This window comes from Pleurodeles waltl, chromosome 3_1 (assembly GCF_031143425.1).
Source record: "Pleurodeles waltl isolate 20211129_DDA chromosome 3_1, aPleWal1.hap1.20221129, whole genome shotgun sequence".
In the NCBI taxonomy this organism is placed as follows: Eukaryota; Metazoa; Chordata; class Amphibia; order Caudata; family Salamandridae; genus Pleurodeles; species Pleurodeles waltl.
Genome location: NC_090440.1, coordinates 663,767,454 through 663,788,113, shown reverse-complemented (window position 1 = coordinate 663,788,113; position 20,660 = coordinate 663,767,454). Strand labels below are relative to the sequence as shown.

The 20,660-nt window shown below is 45.0% G+C and overlaps 1 protein-coding gene across 4 annotated transcripts in view; it reads left to right on the top strand.

Moving 5' to 3' along the window:
• PKP3 (plakophilin 3) overlaps positions 1-20,660 on the top strand; it is a 176,923-nt gene that overhangs the window by 84,882 nt on the left and 71,381 nt on the right. The window lies entirely within an intron of this gene.

Below are 20,660 nucleotides of genomic sequence, written 5' to 3'. Positions count from 1 at the left end.
TGAGGTGCAGAGATTGATAAAGGTTAATAGTTCAAACCTCAGCGAGTCCATTCAGCCTTTCTTTCTTCTGAGGTCGGTACAATGAGCACTGTTACATCACTATAAACATCTGTTATCTGTCAACACCAAGATGCACCTTTATATAAATGAGATCTCTACATATACGCCTGTCATCTAAAACGCAGGGGCATATTTACTAAGAATTGGCGTAGGACAGTGCCGCAAGCCTTTCTGCTGTGCTGCCGTACGCCAATTTGAAAGGGAAAAAAATGCACCATATTTACAATATATGGTGCATTTCTGTCCTTTTCCCCTGTGCTAGTGCGCAGATTGTTGCCTAGCTTCAACGCACGCACCTGTCTGCGTTGTTGGCAGGATTGTTTTTGTGCAGGAAGGGATACCTTCCTGCACAAAACCAGTTAGAGAGGCATTTTCCTCTTTTTTGCGTGTGCTGCAAAGTAGCTTTGCTTGGCCTTGTAGATATGGGTCTGCACTATGCACCACAGGTACGTCACAAAAATGACTCACTGGTGGCGCAAGCTCTTTCTAAATATGCCCTGTAGTGTCCAGGTGACATGGAGCAAAGTAGAAAGCCTAGCTATGGATGATGCAGCTCCTCCACCCTCCATAATTCCCCCAGTCCCGCAGAGAGACCAGTGCCTGAGGAGCATAAGACACACCCACTCCTGTCTCGGAGGGGATTTGCTTCTGTCTTGGAGAGGGTCAGATAATACACAGTTGCTCGACAGGTATTGTAGCGATGTGGCCTTCAGAGCAAGGACCTCTGGTTAATCTCATGCATGCTTACCAAGAGATAATATGCAGCCTGATTACATTTTCGCAATGGAGGTAGAATTGATCCATGCCACAAAGCTTTATTTCTTTTCCAGAAACTTTGTTTTTTTCTGACCACAGACGTGAGGACACTGGCACTTGACTGAGGACACTACTAGCACGCAGACGCCTAAACGTATACTAGAAGAGGTGAATCTGCTACATGTTAAGGGACATGTCTGTCTGAAAGTGACACTCAGGGCACTGGGCCATCTGGAAGTCGTGGTTACCATGGTGAACAGTTTAGAGTGGCACATACCTAAGCTAGAGTGATATAATTGTATTTACATAGCGCTTACTATCACTGATGAGTATGTGTCTGGCCCTGGAGGAGGTATAGTCATGCAGCTACTGTTTATCTCTGTATTGATAATCTCTGGTGGCACACTCAGGCATGAATTTGAGGCTGAGGTGTTCCCTGTCTAGGAAATATCCTGCACATTGTCCGTACTAGGATACGGTCTTACTGGAAGTACTGAATGAAGTTCAACTGTCAGGCTGTCAGTGCTTGGGTTTAGCAACAAGCTGGTGATAAGTCTGCATCAGAATTCTGTTTGCTGGATGCCAGATAACCACCTTCTAGAACGTGCTAGAAAAGGAAGTGCAAGGCCGCAGACAGGCCCAAAAGAGTAAGTGTGTCGAGCAAACAGTCTTCGAAACAGGGTCGAACTGACCTATAGGGCAATCAGGCAGTGCCTGGCGAGCTACTCTGACAGGTCAGTGTGTGGGCCTTTTTGGGGACTACTTATGACGTTCTTGGCTGTTTTTACTGTTAGTTTCCCTGCTATTGAAAGAAACATTGCCTGCAAATCCATATCTTGCAAAAAAACATTCACAACATGCCTTTAGAAGTTCAAAATTGCCCCAGATTGCAAACATGACCCACTTTTTTTAGCTTTCTAATTCACTAATGGAGACACTTTTATTTTGGTGCCCGGGTCTATTTTCTGTCCCAATCCGACCCTGCTCGGGAACGCTGGGTCTATAGTGGTGCAACATGCCGTGGAATGGGCAGACATTTAGCCCAGCAGACATTATTGCCTGTCAATGTCTTTGGATGTACAGTCCCAAAGAACTGCAGAAAGGTGAGTGAGAATCTCCATGCCAAATGATTTGCTTATAGGCTTTTGTTTGCACACACAAACAGTGCTCCTTTCCCAGCTCGCACTTTGCATATGTCTGCTTACATGGAGAAGATGGGTTTGTATTTTTTCACTGAACACTTGATGTTCCATTTCCTCTGTTGTCATGGAAGAATAGTCTAGTTTCACACTCTCTCCTTGGATTAATTTAGAACTAGCCCCTCCTAGTCCTTTAACCCCTTCGCTGCCAGGCCTTTTCCCCCTCAGGTGCCAAGCCTTTTTTTGGCTATTTGGGGCAGTTCACGCTTAAGCCCTCATAACCTTTTGTTCTCATAAGCTACCCACACCAAATTTGCGTCCTTTTTTTCCAATATCCTAGGGATTCTAGACGTACCCAGACTTTGTGGGTTCCCCAGAAGGAGGCCAAGAAATTAGCCAAAATACAGTGAATTTTTTTTTTTTTTTTTTTTAAATGGGAAAAAGGGGCTGCAGAAGAAGGCTTGTGGTTTTTCCCCTGAAAATGGCATCAACAAAGAGTTTGCGGTGCTACAATGACCAGCTTCCTAGCTTTCAGGAACAGGCAGACTTGAATCAGAAAACCCAATTTTTCAACACAATTTTGGCATTTTACTGGGACATACCCCATTTTTACGATTTTTTGTGCTTTCATCCTCCTTCCAGTCAGTGACAGAAATGGGCATGAAACCAATGCTGGATCCCAGAAACTGCAACATTTCTGAAAAGTAGACAAAATTCTGAATTCAGCAAGGGGTAATTTGTGTAGATCCTACAAGGGTTTCCTACAGAAAATAACAACTGAAAAAACTAAATATTGAAATTGAGGTGAAAAAATCTGCAATTTTTCTCTACGTTTTACTCTGTAACTTTTTCCTGCAATGTCAGATTTTTTAAAGCAATATACTGTTACAGCTGCTGGACTCTTCTGGTTGCGGGGATATATAGGGCTTGTAGGTTCATCAAGAACCCTAGGTACCCAGAGCCAATAAATGAGCTGCACCCTGCAGTGCGTTTTCATTCTATACTGGGTATACAGCAATTCATTTGCTGAAATATAAAGAGTGAAAAATAGCTATCAAGAAAACCCTTGTATTTCCAAAAAGGGCACAAGATAAGGTGTTGAGGAGCAGTGGTTATTTGCACATCTCTGAATTCCGGGTTGACCATAGTAGCATGTGAATTACAGGGCATTTCTCAAATAGATGTCTTTTTTACACACTCTCTTATATTTGGAAGGAAAAATGTAGAGAAAGACAAGGGGCAATAACACTTGTTTTGCTAATCTATGTTCCCCCAAGTCTCCCGATAAAAATGATACCTCACTTGTGTGGGTAGGCCTAGCGCCCACGACAGGAAACGCCCCAAAACGCAACGTGGACACATCACATTTTTTTTAAAGAAAACAGAGGTGTTTTTTGCAAAGTGCCTACCTGTAGATTTTGGCCTCTAGCTCAGCCGCCGCCTAGGGAAACCTACCAAACCTGTGCATTTTTGAAAATTAGAGACCTAGGGGAATCCAAGATGGGGTGACTTGTGGGGCTCTGACCAGGTTCTGTTACCCAGAATCCCTTGCAAACCTCAAACTTTGGCTAAAAAAACACATTTTCCTCAAATTTTGGTGACAGAAAGTTCTGGAATAAGAGAGGAGCCACATATTTCCTTCCACCCAGCGTTCCCCCAAGTCTCCTGATAAAAATGATACCTCACTTGTGTGGGTAGGCCTAGCGCCCCCAACAGGAAATGCCCAAAACGCAACGTGGACACATCACATTTTTTTAAAGAAAACAGAGGTGTTTTTTGCAAAGTGACTACCTGTAGATTTTGGCCTCTAGCTCAGCCGGCACCTAGGGAAACCTACCAAATCTGTGCATTTTTGAAAACTAGAGACCTAGGGGAATACAAGATGGGGTGACTTGTGGGGGCTCTGACAAGGTTCTGTTGCCCAGAATCCTTTGCAAACCTCAAAATTTGGCTAAAAAAACACATTTTCCTCCCATTTTGGTGACAGAAAGTTCTGGAATCAGAGAGGAGCCACAAATTTCCTTCCACCCAGTGTTCACCCAAGTCTCCCGATATAAATGATACCTCACTTGTGTGGGTAGGCCTAGCGCCCGTGACAGGAAATGCCCCAAAACGCAATGTGGACACATCAAATTTTTTGAAAGAAAACAGAGGTGTTTTTTGCAAAGTGCCTACCTGTAGATTTTGGCCTGTAGCTCAGCCGCACCTAAGGAAACCTACCAAACCTGTGCATTTTTGAAAACTAGAGACATAGGGGAATCCAAGATGGGGTCACTTTTGGGGCTCTGACCATGTTCTGTTACCCAGAATCCTTTGCAAACCTCAAAATTTGGCTAAAAAAACACATTTTCCTCACATTTTGGTGACAGAAAGTTCTGGAATCAGAGAGGAGCCACAAATTTCCTTCCACCCAGCGTTCCCCCAAGTCTCCAGATAAAAATGATACCTCACTTGTGTGGGTAGGCCTAGCGCCCGCAACAGGAAATGCCCCAAAACGCAACGTGGACACATCACATTTTTTGAAAGAAAACAGAGGTGTTTTTTGCAAAGTGCCTACCTGTAGATTTTGGCCTCTAGCTCAGCCGTCACCTAGGGAAACCTACCAAACCTGTGCATTTGTTTAAACTAGAGACCTAGGGTAATCCAAGATGGGGTGACTTGTGGGGCTCTGACCAGGTTCTGTTACCCAGAATCCTTTGCAAACCTCAAACTTTGGCTAAAAAAACACGTTTTCCTCACATTTCGGTGACAGAAAGTTCTGGAATCTGAGAGGAGCCACAAATTTCCTTCCACCCAGCGTTCCCCCAAGTCTCCCGATACGAATGATACCTCACTTGTGTGGGTAGGCCTAACGCCTGCGACAGGAAATGGCCCAAAACACAACGTGGACACATCACATTTTTTCATAGAAAACAGTGCCTACCTGTGGATTTTGGCCTCTAGCTCAGCCGGCACCTGGGGAAACCTAGCAAACCAGCGCATTTTTGAAAACTAGAAACCCAGGGGAATCCAAGATGGGGTGACTTGTGGGGCACTGACCAGGTTCTGTTACCCAGAATCCTTTGCAAACCTCAAAATTTGGCTAAAGAAACACATTTTCCTCAAATTTTGGTGACAGAAAGTTCTGGAATAAGAGAGGAGCCACAAATTTCCTTCCACCCAGCGTTCCCCCAAGTCTCCCGATAAAAATGATACCTCACTTGTGTGGGTAGGCCTAGCGCCCGCGACAGGAAATGCCCCAAAACACAACGTGGACACATCACATTTTTTGAAAGAAAACAGAGGTGTTTTTTGCAAAGTGCCTACTTGTAGATTTTGGCCTCTAGCTCAGCCGGAGCCTAGGGAAACCTACCAAACCTGTGCATTTTTGAAAACTAGAGACCTAGGGGAATCCAAGATGGGGTGACTTGTGGGCCTCTGACCAGGTTCTGTTACCCAGAATCCTTTGCAAACCTCAAACTTTGGCTAAAAAAACACATTTTCCTCAAATTTTGGTGACAGAAAGTTCTGGAATAAGAGAGGAGCCACGAATTTCCTTCCACCCAGCGTTCCCCCAAGTCTCCTGATAAAAATGATACCTCACTTGTGTGGGTAGGCCTAGCGCCCCCAACAGGAAATGCCCCAAAACGCAACGTGGACACATCACATTTTTTGAGAGAAAACAGAGGTGTTTTTTGCAAAGTGACTACCTGTAGATTTTGGCCTCTAGCTCAGCCGGCACCTAGGGAAACCTACCAAACCTGTGCATTTTTTTAAACTAGAGACCTAGGGGAATCCAAGATGGGGTGACTTGTGGGGGCTCTGACAAGGTTCTGTTGCCCAGAATCCTTTGCAAACCTCAAAATTTGGCTAAAAAAACACATTTTCCTCCCATTTTGGTGACAGAAAGTTCTGGAATCAGAGAGGAGCCACAAATTTCCTTCCACCCAGTGTTCACCCAAGTCTCCCAATAAAAATGATACCTCACTTGTGTGGGTAGGCCTAGCGCCCGTGACAGGAAATGCCCCAAAACGCAATGTGGACACATCACATTTTTTTAAAGAAAACAGAGGTGTTTTTTGCAAAGTGCCTACCTGTAGATTTTGGCCTCTAGCTCAGCCGGCACCTAAGGAAACCTACCAAAGCTGTGCATTTTTGAAAACTAGAGACATAGGGGAATCCAAGATGGGGTGACTTGTGGGGGTCTGACCAGGTTCTGTTACCCAGAATCCTTTGCAAACCTCAAAATTTGGCTAAAAAAACACATTTTCCTCACATTTTGGTGACAGAAAGTTCTGGAATCAGAGAGGAGCCACAAATTTCCTTCCACCCAGCGTTCCCCAAGTCTCCCGATAAAAATGATACCTCACTTGTGTGGGTAGGCCTAGCGCCCGCGACAGGAAATGCCCCAAAACGCAACGTGGACACATCACATTTTTTGAAAGAAAACACAGGTGTTTTTTGCAAAGTGCCTACCTGTAGATTTTGGCCTCTAGCTCAGCCGGCACCTAGGGAAACCTACCAAACCTGTGCATTTGTTTAAACTAGAGACCTAGGGTAATCCAAGATGGGGTGACTTGTGGGGCTCTGACCAGGTTCTGTTACCCAGAATCCTTTGCAAACCTCAAACTTTGGCTAAAAAAACACGTTTTCCTCACATTTCGGTGACAGAAAGTTCTGGAATCTGAGAGGAGCCACAAATTTCCTTCCACCCAGCGTTCCCCCAAGTCTCCCGATACAAATGATACCTCACTTGTGTGGGTAGGCCTAGCGCCTGCGACAGGAAATGGCCCAAAACACAACGTGGACACATCACATTTTTTCATAGAAAACAGTGCCTACCTGTGGATTTTGGCCTCTAGCTCAGCCGGCACCTGGGGAAACCTAGCAAACCAGCGCATTTTTGAAAACTAGAAACCCAGGGAAATCCAAGATGGGGTGACTTGTGGGGCTCTGACCAGGTTCTGTTACCCAGAATCCTTTGCAAACCTCAAAATTTGGCTAAAAAAACACATTTTCCTCACATTTTGGTTACAGAAAGTTCTGGAATCAGAGAGGAGCCACAAATTTCCTTCCACCCAGCGTTCCCCCAAGTCTCCCAATAAAAATGATACCTCACTTGTGTGGGTAGGCCTAGCGCCCGCGACAGGAAATGCCCCAAAACACAACGTGGACACATCACATTTTTTGAAAGAAAACAGAGGTGTTTTTTGCAAAGTGCCTACTTGTAGATTTTGGCCTCTAGCTCAGCCGGCACCTAGGGAAACCTACCAAACCTGTGCATTTTTTAAAACTAGACACCTAGGGGAATCCAAGATGGGGTGACTTGTGGGGCTCTGACCAGGTTCTGTTACCCAGAATCTTTTGCAAACCTCAAAATTTGTAAAAAAAACACGTTTTCCTCACATTTCGGTGACAGAAAGTTCTGGAATCTGAGAGGAACCACAAATTTCCTTCCACCCAGCGTTCCCCCAAGTCTCCTGATACAAATGATACCTCACTTGTGTGGGTAGGCCTAGCGCCTGTGACAGGAAATGGCCCAAAACACAACGTGGACACATCACATTTTTTCATAGAAAACAGTGCCTACCTGTGGATTTTGGCCTCTAGCTCAGACGGCACCTGGGGAAACCTAGCAAACCAGCGCATTTTTGAAAACTAGAAACCCAGGGGAATCCAAGATGGGGTGACTTGTGGAGCTCTGACCAGGTTCTGTTACCCAGAATCCTTTGCAAACCTCAAAATTTGGCTAAAAAAACACGCTTTCCTCACATTTCGGTGACAGAAAGTTCTGGAATCTGAGAGGAGCCACAAATTACCTTCCACCCAGCGTTCCCCCAAGTCTCCCGATAAAAATGATACCTCACATGTGTGGGTAGGCTTAGAGCCCGCGACAGGAAATGGCCCAAAACACAATGTGGACACATCACATTTTTTCATAGAAAACAGTGCCTACCTGTGGATTTTGGCCTCTAGCTCAGCCGGCCCGTGACATTGGCGCCAAAGAAAAAATCCCTGGTGCCTAGTGGTTTCTGCCCCCTAAAATCGGCCAATCTTCCCTCAAGGGGGGCAGAAATGGTCTAAATACAATTTGCCCCCCAGGGGAGCGACCCTTGCCTAATGGGTCGCTCCCCATCTCTAAAAAAACAAACAAAAAAAAAAACACCCAAAAAAAACTTGCCCTGGCGCCTAGAGGTTTCTGCCCCCCCTGGGGGCAGATCGGCCTAATAACAATAGGCCGATCTGCCCCCAGGGGGGGCAGAAATGGCCTAAAATAAATTTGCCTCCGCCCCCCCCTCCCCCCCTCCCGGAGCGACCCTTGCCTACAAGGTCGCTCCCCTTGCGTGACGGCGCAAAAAAAAAGATCCCTGGTGCCTAGTGGTATCCGGGCAAATTGACCTAAAATCGGCTGATCTGCCCCCAAAGCGGGCAGAAATGGCCTAAATACAATTTGACCCTCCAGGGGAGCGACCCTTGCCTAAGGGGTCGCTCCCCATCTCTAAAAAAACAAACAAAAACAAAAAAATTGCCCTGGCCCCTAGAGGTTTCTGCCCCCCCGGGGGCAGATCGGCCTAATAACAATAGGCCGATCTGCCCCCAGGGGGGCAGAAATGGCCTAAAATGAATTTGCCCTCCCACCCCCACCCGGGGAGCGACCCTTGCCTACAAGGTCGCTCCCCTTGTGTGACAGCGCAAAAAAAAGATCCCTGGTGCCTAGTGGTTTCTGCCCCCCTTGGGGGCAGATTGACCTATAATCGGCCGATCTGCCCCCAAAGCGGGCAGAAATGGCCTAAATACAATTTGCCCCTCCAGGGGAGCGACCCTTGCCTAAGGGGACGCCCCATCTGTAAAACAACAACAACAACAAAAATCCCTGGTGCCTAGTGGTTTCTGCCCCCCTTTGGGGCAGATCGGCCTAATTACAATAGGCTGATCTGCCCCCATGTGGGGCAGAAATGGCCTAAAATAAATTTGCCTCCCAGGGGAACGACCCTTGCCTAAAGGGTCGCTCCCCTGACGTGAAAAACAAAACAAAACAAAAAAACTCCCTGGTGTCTAGTGGTTTCTACCCCCATTGGGGGCAGATTGGCCACATAAAAATAGGCCAATCTGCCCCCAAGGGGGGCAGAAATGGCCTAAATATAATTTGCCCCCTATGGGAGAGACCCTTGCCTAAGGGGTCGCTCCCCACACCTAAAACACATTTATTCCTGTAGATGCTTTGGTTTGCAGAGCTCAGTGGGATGGTTTGATGCTCAGTTCTCCTAAAGCTATCTCGTATATGTGGGCCTGGTGATTGTTTAGTGTACTGCGCCCCTTGAAATGCTTGGGTGTACTGAGTCCTGTTGATGTTTGGGAGTTCAGAGCTCTGTGGAAGGTCATGGGCACAGAAGAAGGAAATATTTTATTCTTCACTGTGATTCTGGCATTCTTAGTTCTCAGACTGTGAGAAAAACCAGTCCTGAGACAAAATCTATGATTCACTGGACAGTGTCTGGCATATAGCCCTATTACTGCTGGGGAGCCTTTATCAGCAGGCCTTGGCATCCGTGAGAGACACGGGGGAGGACAGGCAGCTGCTGAGGGAGGCTGAAGAAGGAGGGCGAACAGTGGTGGAAAGACACAAGAGGGAGAAGAGACAGAGGAATATATAGAACAAGGGAGCAAATGCGGAAGAAAGCAGCAAATGTGACAGAAAGATGTAGGAATGCATAGGTGTTTCAGAAGGAGGCGAGAACGGATAGATGGAGCGAGTAGAGAAGGAGGAAAGGTTGAAAGCTGTTGGGGAGGGGTAGACAGTAGAAGTTGCCAGACTTGGGGAGGGATACAAATGACTGGAGAGAAATGACGACGGAAGGTAAGCAGAATGCAGAGAAGATCGGGGAAGGGGAAATTAGTGCAGCAGACAGGCTGGAGGAAAGATAGAGAGGGCATAAGAGAGGAAAAGACTTAGAGGCCTCGATGAGCGAGGCCTCGAGTAATAAACGAGGAGGCGTTGCAGGAAGACGATGCTCAGGATTAGTTAGAGATGTGAGGCTGGCTGCCGGACGAGCTCATCCTCACTTTGGCTGCAGCTCCTTCTCCAAATGACTTTCCAGTTTTTGAGGCTTTCCTTATGGGACCAGGAGTTGGACTGAATCCACAGACAGACCTGTGTGCTGCGGCCGCACCATGCAGAGAAACAGAGGCATTCAGAAACCGCAACATTTCATTCCAACAGGTTCAAGTGTCCTAAAGCTTAGAGTCCACCCAGCCTCGACGTGTAGCGCCATATAAGCCTGCCACAGCTCTTTTACTTTGTGAATTCCCGCACCTTTAGTTCTTCTTTGCTTAATGTTTGAGCACATTCCCTAGTTTTTCACATGGGCATTCCTTCAGGTCCCCATCACTGAACACAGATTCGCACTTAGGCCTGAACCTTCATTAGAGGTATTCAGTCATAACTCTGGTGATTAATGTTCCTGCTCGAAAGAAATGGACTGACTTTGTCTAGTGACACGTTTACTCATCACACAGTAGGCGAGAAAGAACCTGTACTATGCAGGTCACAGAACTGTATTGTACGTGGATAGCTCAGTGGGTTACTGTTTTTTATCACAGAGATTCGTTTGTTGCTTGCAGTTCATAAGTTACAGTTCTTTTATAGCACAATGACATGAACTGTCATCAAAGAGCTGCATGCAAATGCATAGTATAGGTTAGGACATTGTGTTTTTCACCCAGTCGTTCATTATCTATTCCTAATGCTGTTGAAAAGCGTTCGTTTGGATAAAAATACATTCTTATAGGTAAAGCCAATCCCAACCAGCGCTTTCAATCAATTGAAATGTATGTGAGAGTGGGCGATAGAGAGATAAGGGGCACTGGTGGAGAATGGTAGTGAGGGAATCCGTAGAGATTGTGATTGGAGGGGGGGCGGGGGGGTGGCACCCATAATGTTGCACTGGGCGCCACCAGCGTATTCAGGTTGACTTTCAAGAACAGCACACACCATTGCAGCCCACGAATTTCAGAAGGGCTCGACAGACGCTCACCTGTAGGAAACCGCAGCAGGTACCAAAATAATAGCGTATTTATGCACCCAGCAACAGAGCGCGTGTTGTATGTTTAAGTATAGTGGAAGGTTGAGGGGTGGAATGTAGAATGTGGGGAGATGGAACCTGGGGGTTGGAGGTTGAGGCATTCTGAGGCGTCTCATCATATATCACCCGAGGTAATGGCGGAGGGCCAGCCACGCAGCTTTGTGCCGTCATGTATTACCTTACTACATCAAAGGCCGTGTCAAGGAGAAAGTCCTGTCCGGGCTCGGCCTGTCTTCCTGTGCGCTCTGCGGTGCATCCTTTCATGCGCACTCGCATCCCTTGCCGCGGTCCATGACACTGCTGTCTGGTACATGTGCATAGACAGACTCGGCCTGTGTGTAAACCCACCCCTGCTACATATACAGATAGCGGGGTACTGCCATGTACCCCTGACACCAAAGGGCAAAGCACAGCGATTGCTGAACGCGACTGAGAGATGGTTAGTAAGGACAGCAACCATCTTATGGGGAAGACTGAACGCGACTGAGAGATGGTTAGTAAGGACAGCAGCCATCTTATGGGGAAGACTGAACGCGACTGAGAGATGATTAGTAAGGACAGCAGCCATCTTATGGGGAAGACTGAACGCGACTGAGAGATGGTTAGTAAGGACAGCAGCCATCTTATGGGGAAGACTGTGTTTAGATTTTTTGATTCTGAAGTTTTGCGTCACATCATTAAACCTAAAAAAGGGGGTCGTTCATCTACACGAAGGTGGACATTTTCACTTTCTGCCTGTGGCTTGAGTTTGCGGTGAGTGGATCAGTAACGTCTAATTTGTTCTGTCGGGTTTTATACATTTATTTGGCTTGAGAAAGCACGTTTCTCCAGTGGTATGTTGGGGTCCCCGTTGGATTGGCGTTTGTTCATAAAGCCTATCGTGTTCTGCCCAGCCTTCATGGCACCGCGGCATGTCGGGCAGTTTTGTGGGGACAACCCTTCCAGACTGACGTTGGATCATTATCTTCAGTTGGTGCTGAAAGCAGGTCTGACAACTGCGCACGCCGCTCAGCCGTGCGTGTGAAGAGCTGATCGAGTCCGGGCATGAACGCGAGGCCTTATTTGTGGCGAAATATTTTCATGCCTGCCTTCCGCGGCAGGTGGGTCTGTCGCCGAACAGTGAGGTTCAATGTACAACCAGCCTGCAGCTCTTTCTGTCCTTCCAGTCGGCTTCCTTGGGCGTGGGCGGCAGCGGCATTTTGCTTGCTCATATCAGGTCGACGGAAAGCGTGTGTTTGCACTGGTGGGGAGCGGCCTACCTAAGGCTTCCTACCACGCGGCCGTTCTTTGGGCCCCGGCACCTCAAACAGAACCAGGCAAGCGAAGTCTCACTTCCTGGCTGCCATCTTGTGTTCCTGAAATGAGACATTTTGATTGGTGCGAAACAACAGGGTAATCATTTATCATAGTGAGCGTGCATCTCTGATTATTGTCTGGGAGCCTCTGTCGTTTATTTCAGCTTCTCAATTTCATAACCCACTGGTATGACATGGCAACAGCTGATAACAAAACTGGTTACTCACTGTTGTGATGCCACAGAGGCCTTCCAGTCCGACTTGCTCCTTGAGAGGCTGCCGGTGCAGCACTGCTTGTCTGCTTTGACTGAAAGAGGAAAGGGGAAAGCACAACTGCAAGAAAGTAAGGAAGGTGGTGGGAGTTGGTCAAGAATGGCAGATAAACATGTTTTTTTAACCTTCGAGGCAGGGATACTTAGCAGATGCCATATTATGCATTGCTCCCCCATTACTCCTATGCCACTGCATAGCAGCTGAAAGCAGGGGCAGATTATATTTTTTGATGGGAGTGCATCACATAAAGTTATAGATGGGTAAAAAGTGAATAAAAGGAATGTTTTTCACCTCAGGTCTCTGAGCGACATTGAGCTTAGCTCTCGTTGTCTATGTGATGTCCCTCAGGACCCCTTGGTGAAAATCATACCTGTAACTCACTGTTACCTATCTATAATTCTATATAATATTTGTTTAAAAACCTTACCATTTTCAGATGCTAATGTTCTCCTTGCGTTGTATTGAAAAGGTTTTCACCGCATTTTATGAGCACTGTAGTCTGAAGTCAATAGTGCTGTCTCTCTCTGGGCATTAAATAGGCTCGATCTCTTGGTATTTATCTGACATGATCTCTGTGTTGCTGGATTTTGATCAGATATGACCACTGAACCTGAGGACTTTGGTCGGGTGTAAGCTCTGTGTAGCTGGATAATTATTATATATAGTTTCTGTGCCCCAGGGCCGTGATCAGGTATGATCTCTGCTAATGTGCATTGGTTAAATATAAGCTGGGTGTTGGTGGATATTGATCAGATATGATCTCTGTGACTGAGGGTATTGATCAGTTAAGACTGCTGTGTTGCTGTGTACTCGCAAGGCCTGATCTCTGCATCTGAGACTATTAATCAGTCACAACCTGTGTCTTTGAGGATCGATCTGGCATGGCCTGCGTGTCTGGGCATTGATCATGGATTCTCCTTGTGTCACTAGTTATTGATCAGACATCATCATCCCTGTTTCTGATGGTATTGATCAGGTTATGATCTCTGTGTCTGGGGGTATTGATCAGGCATTATCTCTTTTGTCACTGAGTCTTGATCAGACATGAACCCTGCTCTCTCTGGGTAGTGATCATAGGCATAATGCAAGGCTCTAGCGATTGACAACACACGATTTCTAATGGTCTCTGATGCCTCGCTGGACTGATCATAGATATTCCCTGTAGTGATCAAACACTCATTCTGGTGTCTCTGTATAATTGTAAAACATAATCTTTGGATGTCAATCAGATATAGTCCCCCAATTTCTGATCAGACATGGTCTGTGGTGCATAGCAGTAGAACAGATGAGCTCTTTGACATATGTTTAGAAGTTGACCATGCAAGAGCTCGATCTCTCCAGATTTGGTCAAATGTGATCTTTGTGTCCTAGTTGGATATTGGCATAACTGAGCAATAGCATTTAGGTGCCAAATCTACCACTTAGTAATAACTCTCCATTATCTAGCAGGTTTCAGTGCTTTTTCAGTTTAGCTGAAACACAGAGAGATGCAGAAAGCAATAGCATATTTACATTTTGTGGGTCTCCTGTTGATATTGGCAACCCTCAACTTTGATACATGCAAGTCACTTGTTTTGTGTTGCTACGTAAGGCTCTGAAACTCAGTATACATATGCTATGTTGACAGGCATGTTTGCAGCCCATGTTCATGTAGTATCTCGGTACATTTAATGGTCAATTCTGGCTGGAGCATACCTTGTATGTCTTAAGTCGACATCTATTATTGTGAGATTATGGTAGAGGCTATTTTCGACACACCACCTTCATTGACTTCCTTATGTTTCCTTGAACTGTTCCCTAGAATGATTTGTCTCTCCCTGAAGTACTTTTAACAGTTGACAGCAATGTGCATCTGTGGCATCCTTCATATGATAGCTACCTAGCACATAGTATAGTCATATATATTTGCCACTGATGTGGGTACGTGCGTGGTTATTCTATTTCCTGGCCATGTTTTCTTTGCAGGTGCGGTGTCTCAGGTTTTCATTGTTTTCTCTTTTGAGACAAACATTTTCTGCTGTACATGAATTGTGTAGGCTGGTCCCACACTTCACTGACGGACAAGGTGATAAGAGTATTAGTAAGCGCAGAGTAGAAATACCATACCTGTGAGTACCATGGTAGCCTTGAAGCATTGCTTTATTTTGTGATCATGTCTGTTACGTTGACCTGTTATATCATGAGAATGGCTGCCATTTTGGCCCGTTATTTCACAAGCCTAGCTTCTGTGTTGCCCCATTTTGTGTACGATACATTCAGCATACCTCGCTTTTCAGCCAACAGCACTTACCATGCTAGGAATTTTGGGCCTATAATTTAGGGTGACCACACGTCCCGGATTTCCCCGGACAGTCCCGTTTTTTAGAGTACTGTCCCGGTGTCCCGACACTTCTCTTAATTTTAAATAAATGTCCCGGTTTTTGGGACAAAGGTCAGATTATTAAATAAATGTCCCGGTTTTTGGGACAAAGATCAGATCATCTAGGGAAGCATAAGTTAAAGACACCTACAAAGTATGAAATAATTAAAGTAATTTATCTGTTACTGTCAGGCAACACAGTCCCCTGTCTGCTCCCAGCAGAGAGACGGAGAGGGGAGCAGAGAGAGATTGGTGAGGGCAGGCTAGGGGTGCAGGGTGGGAGGTCAACCCATAGCTCATTTTATATATGTAGTCATGTTTGTGTGTATATATATATATATATATATATATATATACATATATATATATATATACACACACACACACACACACAGAAAGCTACGCAAAAAAACGAAAAACGGGACAGGCCAGAAATAAAAGGCAGAGTAAAGTCTTTAGTCCTTCTTTTATTTCTGAACTGTCCTGATTTTTGCTCCTCGAAATCTGGTCACCCTACCATAACTGCAATGTTAAAACTGACACTTGAGTTCCATAATGTAGCTTTCTCTTGGCTAAAAATCTGTGAGTGGATTGCGGTATCATAATCATACATGTCATGTGGCCAGTTCGCACTTATGTAAGAACTTCCTTGCGGATCGGCATTTGGAACTTATGGCTCTTAGCGTGCTGTATAGTGGCATTAAAGATGCTCTGGCATGAACTGTTTGGCCCTATCAAATGGTCATAGAGATGTTTAAGAAAATATGTGGAGGTATTAACTCCCACCCCTGACCTTGAGGTGTACAGATCGCCCTGCCGTGGCCTCGGGTACATGCACAGGCCGTAGCCCACCCAGTCACGCAGTGCGTCCGCCCCGCACTGCCCGGCTGTTATTTTTTGAACGCTGAAAGCTGCAGATGGGTGTTTCCCTTTTCCAAGAATCCCCTGGAGCGCGTGGGGGGAGCTTAGGCTGAAAGGAGACAAAGGCCGTGAGCCGCAGGTGATGGCAGCCTCTGAGGTAAAAGCACTTTGTGGAAATGAGACACCAAAGTAGGTGTTTGTGTTTGAGAGAAAGAGAAAGAAGGGGAGGGAGTAGACCGGGGAGGAGCTCCAGACACCTGGCAAGAGGTGGAGAGGCAGTCAAGGAGGGAAAGTGAGCGAGGCATAGAATAAGGGGTGAGAACGTAGATAAGAATCCGAGGTAGAAAGGAGGGGAGAGAAGAGATGCCACTGAGATAAAGGGAGAAAACAGACTGAGGAAGAAGAAAGAGCCACGTGAAGAGAAACCACTGCTTTGGAAGTAAATGTGCACAATCATGCAGAGAAAGTTTAAATGATTGAACAAGCATTGTCGAAGCCAACAGGTCTGCCTTTTTAATAGGGGAAGTATTTGTTAATAGTTGGATGACTTTGCATGTGTTATCCCCAACTGTGCTAAGAAATCCTATAAAGAAGCAACATCCTTGACTGCAACAATGTGGAATGTGGCAGTATGGCCCCTTAGAAGAACAGACTGCATTATCACAGTTTTGCTGTAACCTCAAAGAAGAGAGTTATGAAAAGGAGTCAGAAAATCAAGTTTGCATTTTGAGTGGTGAGCTTAAAAGGCATAAGCAGGAAAACAGTCAATACATTATTCATTGCATCTTTAAGAAAGCCAATGTGTGTACAGGTTCTTCCTTCATGAATAAATGAAGTTGAACACCCAAGCCAGCATGACAGCAAATGAATGTGTAAGGGTGATTAGTTTCTTTTTGACAATCTAAGGCATCAAACTGCACACAATGCCTACCAAAAATGAATGTGTTCTTGTGTAATGTAGCCGGTGCTCATGTAAAGCACTGTATAATACCTTTGTATTGAGCTCACAGTATATAAAACTGGAAAAATAAGAAATAAAGCACTCCAATATCTTCGCGGCAAGTTTTCGCTACATAAAACTGCAAAACAAAAAACATAAAAAATTCCCAGCAGACATCACAAAGAAACAGCACTTGCCGGAATTAAAGGAAGAGAAAGAAACAACATACCGCCATGAGCATGAAGCGCCGAAGCACAATAAAAAAATAGTGTGCCACACTAAGGTTTCTCGCCAATCGTGCAATAATCCATGTAACAGGGTCAGTCTCTAAGGTGGTAACAAAACAGCCTCACGGCGGGACAAACAAAAGCATTTACCAACAACACGGCGGGACAAACAAAAGCATTTACCAACAACATCAAGGGATCTTTGAAAGGTAGGCCCAGGAACAAATGAAAGTGATGGGTTTCAGAGGGGCGTGGTTAAAGCCAATACCCAATCCCACAGAATGGATTACAACATGTTGAGAATAGCAGCGCTTTTGCGCTGCTTTGCTCAACCTAAAAAGCCAGCAATTTATATGCAATGGTAGCAAAGTAAATATATGAAAAAGAACAATCTGGCTCTGGAACAAGAAAACTACCTCTTGATGCAACATCACCAAAACCTAATGGGAACCCGATCTGTGCAATGTAATCACTTATGCAGTGCCATGGCATTGATGAACAGATCATCCAAGCAATGACAAACCATGAAAAACACTTGAAAGCCGGTGGCTGAAGGGAGCTCACTGTACTTCTTTCAGCACTTTTTAAAGATATTTGAGATATGAGGTTCGCAGACAGTTGAAGCCTTCTGTAACCACATCTAAAAAGGGAGGATAAACAAGAGAAGGAACAGAAAAAGACATTTACAGAGGGATGAAAGAGCAAAGACAGAAAAGAAAGGGGCAATGGAGTGTCCAAACTAAAATGCGACAGACTAATAGACTAGTGTTGTAGAGAGAAAGTAGGATGAACTGTAAGGCATGGAGAAGCGTGGCAAACATAAATAAAGGGAAAGTTCTGGGATGAGGGGAAAAGAATAAACCAGAGATGAGAGAAACATTGTGCAGAGAGTAAAAAACATACTTTTAAACTCACCCTCACTTGAAGGGTGTCACCTTCTCAGACTGAGCTTCACCTTTCCAAACTAATAAAATGTGTCTCGTAGTCTTCAGAGGGTTCACTCTCCCTAAAAACTTTCTTGCCTCAGTGAAATATGTTTCACCTGCATTGATTTCCATTGGCTCACTCTCCAAAACCACTCCATCTCAGCCTCCCAGGAGCCTCCAAGATTAGGAGCAACAAAAAAGGATAGCAAAAGTTGCAAACACGGAGAAAGGGAGTTGTGAGAGTCCAGGTAAAGAGAGGGGAAAGAAGAGTGGCGTGGACAGAAGAGATAAGGAGAGCGAGAACAGAGTGGTCTAGAAGCAGAGCCCCCGCCATTAGTGCTGAGCCCCCGCCATTAGTGCTGAGCCTGTGCCACGTGACCATCTGTGCTGGAGGAGCGTAAATGGGCAGGTTAAGGCCATGTCCATACCCTACACAAGGTATCTGGTACAAGTGTCAACGAGTGAATAGTTTTGGTATGATTTAATGTTATGCTCCACTAAGGGGCTGTGATGCCATCTAATGGTATTAATTATTACTGCATGCAGTTAACTGTATTGGTATAGGTCAAGGGGAGGTGACTTGCTGAAGAATTTCTGGTAAATATTTTGAAAAGTGCTTACTGGGATTTTGCCATTTAAAAAAAAGGCCAAATACAAATATTAGAGTAAGAACGGCATGCCATATTTTTTGGTATGTCTAGGCAGCCGTTCTTTATGGACATTTTAGTGGCTAATACTAGTGCTTAATTTGAGCTGGTGGTTTCCCGTGCTGGGCACCAGCACTTAATTTCCAACACTGGCACTAATAACAGTCCACCATATGGTGAACTAACTGTCTATCTAATTTAAGATGAGCACCACAACAGTGTTTAACAATTCAATATACTTTTAAAATGAATAATCCTCGTCACCCACTGCTTTCTTATAACTTTTGGGTGGCCACAACAACCTGAATTGGATATTAGTGTTGATGCTGTGGTTGACGGCACTGGCATGCTTAACAGGTTATGCAAGCTGCAGTGGCCTTCTGAGAAGAGCCCTGGCACTTACTTTTTTTTAACAAATGAAACACTGGATAATATTAAGAACAACAGTTGTGTGGTGGAGTCGATCAACATGCACGGCCACCCCAAGTCCCTCATCTCAAATTCTTAGCTCTCACAGGAAAACCTTGCAGATTGTTACAATGTAGTGGCGTTCTCGTTGACACTAGTCCAAAGGCCCTTCTGTTTTTCATTCTCTGTTAATTCGTGCCTGCATCAAATAAACTTATTCCCACTACTTGGTAGCTCATCCATCATATGGCGATAAAATGGACCTCGTTGACTCGGGTAAAAACAACTGATATTATTTAGGTACCAATAAATATATCAGTTGTAGTATGTGCTACTTACATGCTGGTTTTTGTTCTTTTTGCTAACATTAATAACAGCAGCATTTTACAAAACACCATCAAGAAGTAGTTATTGAAAACTTCTTGTACATACATTTGAGTAAATTAATGCATATTCGAGTCATTCAAATGTATTTTAGTTGTGACATGTATTGTCCTCACAGTGAACCCTAGTGAAAAGTACTTTTATTCCTGAAGTTGAAATCTGCCTTTTTTATGTAGAGTGAATGATGCTGCACCTAGGAGTGAAATGTTTTTTGCGACAGCATGACCTCAAATGCGTTTCTGCAACACATGATCTCAGTAATGGTTCCAGAGCAGATGTTTGTTGTCGTTACGGAGAACATGATCTCTGTAGTGTTTGGATAGCTGATTATGTCTGGTGGGGCTTCGAGTGCATGGTGTGAAATGTTGTTCAGGAGAACATACTGAACTCTGATTCTGACTTGTACAATATGAGTTTGTTGTTCTCCATCGCATAATGTGAACAGGCGTTGAGGAGTGCACAGTGGAGTAGCAACAGCTTCATGGGCCCTCACACAAGCAAGAAAACTACCCCTATTCACAGTTTAGAGTAAAAATATATCTCAATCGCAATCAGAGGAAAAATATAACTATGCGTCCTCTAAAATGACAACCATGCAGACAATATGTGTTGTAGTTAATGAAATGCTACAGAGGTTTATAAGAATTCCAGAGCCCTATCAAGAGCTTTATTAAAATGGATGGAAAAGCCAGAAAAATACACATTATTGTGGCATGCTTCACCATAGGCGATTCCGTCCCACCTTGGGTGGATAGTACCACTAAGATGGTCTCAACCACTAAGAGAGGGAAATCCTAAGCAAAATATTTTTCTGAATAGAAGTGGTATCGAGATGCAGTGATAAAGCTACCTCTTTGATAACCCCAAAGATATCTCTTTATTGAAGGGAACACCAGGCAGGATTTAAATAGTACAATTTGGTGAGGTGAAATATTATATCTCACGTACCTTCTCAACCAACATGTTTAGGCCCGTTTATAGTCCAGATAGGTCTTGGAACATCACCAGGGTTAACAGGATCCCTAAAATGTCACTGTCCTGAATTAGTCTGTGCTACATGGACCGTGGGCAGCTATGATACACAGAGAGCTGCAGAAGACGGGATCATCTCCTTGAGAAATGTGTGACTGTCGGAGTGACTCCCCTCCAGCGAGACCAGTGGAACTTATTTCCCTGAAGTATAGGTTAGCTGTTTCGAGATGGACCAGTATGGTAAGACCTATTTTTTCTTCAGGACCGAAAATTAAGGGAGGGTGCCATTTTAGTCAAAATATAGTCTTAATTAGGGTCCACAAGACCCCTCACACCGCTGGGCCCAGGCGC